This window comes from Berghia stephanieae, chromosome 12, assembly GCF_034508935.2.
Source record: "Berghia stephanieae isolate SIO BIC M18660-M18661 chromosome 12, UCSD_Bste_1.3, whole genome shotgun sequence".
Lineage (NCBI taxonomy): Eukaryota > Metazoa > Mollusca > Gastropoda > Nudibranchia > Aeolidiidae > Berghia > Berghia stephanieae.
In genome coordinates, this window is record NC_088371.1 from 2,831,017 (window position 1) to 2,838,516 (window position 7,500).

The following is a 7,500-nucleotide window of genomic DNA, read 5'->3' on the forward strand; positions in this document are numbered from 1 at the left end:
TAGGTTACGCATAGTCATATTTGGAATAACACGTTATATCCCAAAGAAGGATGTTGTGAGTATTTTACCTACAGCCATAGCATCAATACAATTCCATGTTTGTATATTTGTATATTTACTTGTCCCATGCTGTTATGACAGAAACTCATTCTGTTCGTTTCTTACAGCTCTTAAAACAAGAATCACTTTGTATTGTTATTATTATTATTGTTTGTGTTTTCCATTCAGCCCGCCATTACATTAAAACATTCTCGATCCTTCCATCAGACAGACAGACCTTAAGTAATGTTTGTGTGTACAACCATTTACCTTGCCATGGAGGCTGGAACTAGCGATAACTGTGGAATGACTTGTTATGAAGCACTTAATTCCTGAAACCAGCAGTTCCTGTCTCAATATGATGGGGGTCCTGGTGGAATGTCAACAACAAAAAAAACAGGGAAGGAAACTCGTGACGTCATTTCCTCTCCTTTACTGGTTCCTAAAATATAATTGGAAGTGTGTATGTAACCAGGCCTTTGGAGTACTAATAATGAATGGGTTGAATGAATATTGAAGCATAATAAGGTGGCATAATTATTTTGATAAGCTATTAAGGCAGATTCTTAGGATAAGGTACGGAACGTAAAAAGAGCGAAGATGAATTACTTTTATTGACGACCAGCATATATTTAGGCTAAGATATATTACTGGTTCTCCGTTACTAAGCATTAACCAATCAGAATATTTCCTGCCATTTACCCCGTTCTATTCCCTTGACTATTTATTTCCTGTATGAAAAGGTCTGAGACACCCTTAGTACGTGTCAAACACAAATAGATCAGGCCCAGTTAGGGAGAATTTCTCACAATATTTTGACTCACTGATATAGATAGAATGCGCTTGGCCAAGGAGTTCACAACATTGCCATCCGGAAGTATAACGGACCAACACACAAACTCTGTGTAACCATGAACTTTTATAGTCTGGTTAATACAGTTTAGTGAGAACAACTCACAAACGCGGATGGCAAAAACAATAACAAAGGCCTGAGTGACGTCATCTGCATACTATCTATAGGAATTGCATCACAAAACCTGACAACATCATGCCTTTTTTTCAACCGTCTGTGTTAAAATGTGAGTGATGCTCAAGATCTGTGGGCTGTGAGGCAAGCACTTTTGTGGCTATTTCGGTTCACGGTCAGCGTTTTTTGTCATCCACGTTTATGAGTAATTCTCACTAAACTGTATTAACCAGACTATAAACGTTCAAGGTTACACAGAAATTTGCATGTTGGTCCGTTATACTTCCGGATGGAAATGTTGTGGGCTTCTTAGCCAAGCGCATATTATCTCTACAATGGGCATGATCTATATTAACTTTCCATGTGCTCGAGGTCATTGGTCACATTGCAAAATGTGCTCAAAGTGACCTACTTAGTGAAAAGTGTTCACAGCTTTTTAAATATCTAACATCACGATTGGTCATTTGATTCAGCTTGACACATGGGTATGTTTATAACATTTGTAAACAAAGCAACGTGTTCACATTTGTTAAGAAATATCCAATCGTTGGACAGCAACAAATCATGTGATTGATGACCTGCTTTTACGAAAACATAAATATAGATAACTCCCATTGATTCATTTTATTGTTTATTGTGAAGTCATTGGCAACACACCCCAACTGTTATCACCATTGAATCTATCACAGACGATGTAATTAGTGTGTTTATTTACTCTGATGAGAAAGGTCCATTTTCCATACGATTGTACAGCCGATAACACGCCTATGTTTTGATGTGTAGAATGAGTACCTTGTCATTGTTACACATACTTAGATAACGTTTGGCATTATTGGCATTTATTGAGTGATGACAGGGGGAGTGTAAACATTTTAAACCATCCTCAGATTGTTTCGTTTCGGGTTGGTTTTTTTTTTAACACTGTTTTTTGGACATGAGATTCTTTTGAATTTTAAGTGCGGTTAATGTTGTGAGTTGTTTTCACCTTGGTGGACTTTTATGAAGCGTCAAGCGATGTACACTTTATTTTGTTTTTGACGAGTATATTAAAAAAAACAAGAACGACTACTCATAAAAACAATAGCAAAGAGCTGAGTGACTTCAATTTTGTTCCTTCTGTAGATAGTATGCGCTTGGCTAAGAAGCTCACAACATTGCCATCCGGAAGTAAACGGACCAACACACAATCTCTGTGTAACCCGAACGTTTTTAGTCTGGATAATACAGTTTAGTGAGAATTACTCATAAACGCGGATGGCAAAAAAACAATAACAAAGACCTGAGTGACGTCATCTTCGTTCTACCAATATCAATGTTGTGAGTTGTTTTCACCTTAGTGGACTTTAATGAAGCGTCAAACGATGTACACTTTCTTTTGTTTTTGACGAGTATAGATAGTTCGAAGTTGACGTCACTCAAGCCTTTGTTGTTATATTTTGCCAGCCGCGTTTGTGAGTTATTCTCACTGTTTTAACCAGACTATAAACGTTCATGGTTACACAGAGTTTTGTGTGTTGGTCCGTTATACTTCCGGATGGCAATGTTATGAGCGTCTTAGCCAAGCGCATACTATCTATATTTTTAAAATCCAAGAGCAACTACTCATAAAAACAATAGCAAAGAGCTGAGTGACTTCAATTTTGTTCCTTCTGCAGACAGAATGCGCTTGGCTAAGGCGCTCACAACATTGTCATCCGGAAGTATAACGGACCAACACACAAACTCTGTGTAACCATGAACTTTTATAGTCTGGTTAATACAGTTTAGTGAGAACAACTCACAAACGCGGATGGCAAAAACAATAACCAAGGCCTGAGTGACGTCATCTGCATACTATCTATATCAATGTTGTGAGCTGTTTTCACTAAGATGACGCGTCAAACGATGTATCTACAATTTCTTTTGTTTTTGACGAGTATATTAAAATAACAAGAACAACAACTCATAAAAATGACTGCCCAAAAACAACAGCAAAGAGCTGAGTGACTTCAATTTTTGTTCCTTCTATAGATAGTATGCAGATGACGTCAATCAAGTCTTTGTTATTGTTTTTTGCCATCCGCGTTTGTGAATTGTTCTCACTAAACTGTATTAACCAGGCTATAAAAGTTCATGGTTACACAGAGTTTGTGTGTTGGTCCGTTATACTTCCGGATGGCAATGTTGTGAACTCCTTGGCCAAGCGCATTCTATCTATACAAAGGTTAAGCTCTTGCACTAATAATGATGCTGTGCGTTTAGCTGAAATACTGCCAACACCCACCAGCCAGATACAACGTACCAACACACAAAAGTATGTGTAACCGTAAACGTTTATAGTCTGAGTGATAGAATTTAGTTAAAACTGATCATGAAAATGGCTGGCTAAAAACAACAACAAAGAACTGCATTCCATTCCTTCTATAGATAGAATGCGCTTGGCTAAGAAGTTCATAACATTGCCATCCGGAAGTGTAACGGACCAACACACAAAACTGTGTGTATCCATGAACGTGTATAGTCAGGTTAATACAGTTCAGTGAGCATTACTCATAAACGCTAATGGCAAAAAAAAACAATAACAAAGACCTGAGTGACGTCATCTTTGAACTATCTATAGATAGAATGCGCTTGGCCAAGGAGTTCACAACATTGCCATCCGGAAGTATAACGGACCAACACACAAACTCTGTGTAACCATGAACTTTTATAGTCTGGTTAATACAGTCTAGTGAGAACAACTGACAAACGCGGATGGCAAAAACAATAACAAAGGCCTGAGTGACGTCATCTGCATACTATCTATAGTCTGATTGATAGAATTTAGTGAGAACTAATTATAAAAATGGCTGGCTAAAAACAAAAACAAACAGGTGAGTGACGTCCATTCCACCTGTCATTCTATCAGTTACACATAGTTGTTATTTTGGTACGAATTGATCTGGCGGGCAGAACAAATGATTATTATACCTAAACGTATAACATCAATCTGGTTATGAGTAAGCCATAATAATAAAAACTGAAAGGTGTATCTAGGTGAGATGATTAAGGGTGTTAAAGGATTGGAGTGCTTGAATGATCTTGGTGAAAACAATGGGAAGTCACTCTTCGTGGTTATTGAGTATTTTACCTAAACGTATAGCATCAATCTAGTTATGAGTAAGACATAATACTAAAACTGCAAGATGTATCTAGGTGAGGTGATTAAAAGGTATTAGAGGATTGGAGCGTCTCTGATTGATCTTGGTGAAAACAATGGGAAGTCACTCGTCGTGTTTATTGACTAAAGGCTATAGGGTTGGCCGCCCCTTGTACGTGGTAAGTTAGTTAGTAAGCTACTGTAGCAGGGATTACCCCATATAGCGATTAAGTGGGGGATCCAGGTGTCAAATGGATGCCAAAACAACATTTTTGCCGTACTGTGGAAAAAACACATATTATTTAAGACAGACACATTTATTTTACTTAATATGCAGACAGCAGGCACTCATTCACACATGAGTCGAATGGGGTAATGTATATCAGTGCCTTACACAAGGAAACGACGTCAGAACGTCAGAAACGAGAATATTCCTGAGCACTACTCTCAATTTTAACACAGGCGATTGAAAAACAAAAAATTGCATAATGTTGTCAGGTGTTGCGATGCAATTCGTTCAAAAGTTCGTCAAAATATTGTGATAAATACTCACTAACTGTGGGATTGGCGTATCTTGGCTGTTTGGCATGGACTGAAGGTAGCTATGGAACTAAGGGCCGATTGAAATAAATAGTCAAGGGGACGGAATGCGCTAAAAGGCACGAAATTATCTGATTGGTTCATGCTTTGTAAGGGCTAACTCACACCGGAGACTGACTCCGACGACCCGGCACTGCCGTCCTCTGCCGTCTTCCGGATAAAGACGTCGGGCACGGACAGAATTCTAAGAATAAAGAGAAGAGCTACTAGACAAACCCGTATCAAGCTCGAGAAAAAAAAAAAACGACAGAGGACGTCGGGTGCTTGGTATGTGTAGGTCTAGCGACTCTTCTCTTTATTCTTAGTATTTTGTCCGTGCCCGACGTCTTTATCCGGAAGACGGCATAGGACGGCAGTGCCGGGTTATCGGAGTCAGTCTCCGGTGTGGGCTAGCCCTAAGGCTCCCACCGTCAATTCAAGAAAGAGCATCTATTTAGGAAATGCGTTTGTCGCTGTTTATGTCCCTTAGTTGTGTCCACCTCAGTGAACACTACAATGAATGCAACTCACGTGGAGTCAATATAATTTCAAAGGAAGTGAAAATCTCTCGGAGTGAACATCACACAACAATAGATAATGTGCGCTTGGCGAAGAAACTCACAACATTGCCATTCGGAAATATAACGGACCAACACACAAAACTATGTGAAATCTTGAACGTTTATAGTCTGGTAAATACAGTTTAGTGAGAAATACTCATAAACATGGATTGCAAAAAACAGTAACAAAGACCTGCGTGACGTCAACTTCATTTTATCTATAAGTTACAACTCTATATCAGTCCCAAATATAGATAGAATGCGCTTGGCCAAGGAGTTCACAACATTGCCATCCGGAAGTATAACGGACCAACACACAAACTCTGTGTAACCATGAACTTTTATAGTCTGGTTAATACAGTTTGGTGAGAACAACTCACAAACGCGGATGGCAAAAACAATAACAAAGGCCTGCGTGACGTCATCTGCATACTATCTATAACTGGACCTTTTAAATTATTACTTAGTCACTAAACAAGGGGCTGAATCGACTTGTTTAACCGCATTCCCTCAATGTTTCCTTGAATAAATTCACTAATTCTTACTGGAGTTCTATGAATCATCATCATCATTATCATCATCCGGGCTCTTTCTCCATTTTCTCTCTCTCTCTCTTTCTCTCTCTCTCTCTCTCTCTCTCTCACACACACACACACAACTCTCTCTCTCTATCTCTCTCTCTCTTTCTTTCTCTCTCTCTCTCTCTCTCTCTCTCTCTCTCTCTCTCTCTCTCTCTCTCTCTCTCTCTCCCTATCCAACCCCCTAAACCTTATCTTTATTCCTATCAACCGTTATTCATCTCTTTCTATCCATAATTACACCTAACACACATACAAACACACACACACAAACACACACACATACACAGAAAACGCACACACAAACACATACACATACACATACACACACACACACACACACAGAAACATACACATTTCCCCCATTGTTCTAAGACACTCCAACCGTTGGAGATTCGCCACCAATTATAATTATCAATCCTGTGATCTTGTTACCCGTCCCCGATCCGTAATACCCGAATACCCGCCCAGCCTCCCCCCGTTTTTTAATTGCTACAGCAAGAGGATGGGCATTACCTCCTTCTAGACAATAAAATCTTTACAACAATCTAGTCTTACTCATAATCATTCGTCATTCTCTTTGGTCTTGTTTCCTTGGACAAAGCATTCATTGTTCTTTAACCATTTATACGAGGAACGAAGTTGACGCTGCTCAGTTCTGCCGTACAGCGACAAAACCCCGTATCTTCGAAATTTGATTAAACAGACATTTTTATATCATTGTGATCAGAATGACACCCTGCATCTACTCACAAAATAGTAAAAGACAATTCTTAAAGATAAAAAAGTTTTTAAAATGTAAAACACCCTATGTTGCCATTTCTATCAGCTGATGCAGCGACAAAACCCCGTATGTCCTGTTATACTGGGTTCTGTTGTTGTATTGCCTTAATGCAATGACAAAACCCAGTATAATGGGGTTATACGTGGTTTTGTCGTTGTACGACAGAGTTCTTTGTTGTTATTTTAGACAGCTGTTAGTGATTAGTTCTCACTAAATTATTGATGCTTTGTATTTGGCCAAAAATCTTACAACAATCGCCAGCTGGAAATAATGTACTAAAACACACACACACACACACACACACACACACACAGAGAGAGAGAGAGAGAGAGACACACATGCACATGTATTATATATATATATATATATATATATATATATATATATATATATATATACTAAACTTTTCGAGCACATTCTAAGACAAGATGTTGACACCTCGAGCTACAAAGCGATGGTCCACTATTTCAATGACACGAACCAAAAGCAAAGAGGTCAACCAAGAACATTAATAGTTGCGAGGACGTGACTTCAGACATGTTAAAATCAATAGGATTCAATAGTCTGATGTCACGTCCGCCCATCAACCAGCAGCTTGGTTCTAAATAAAGAAAATCGGTATTTTTTATTCTTCATGCTGGAGAAGTATTCATAAAGGTGGTGATGGAGATAATGGCGTCCGCCATTGTTCCGATAGTTTAGAACCAGTTACTATGCGTCATTACGAGGGAACACAGTAATGAATGCAGCTCGCATGGAGACAAGATTGTTGATCGACTGTTGAATCCTATTCCAGATCTTGAAACAATCCAACAATGTGCAAAAGAATGGAAATATTTTTTACCTCTAACTTACTTACTTACTTACTTAGGCCG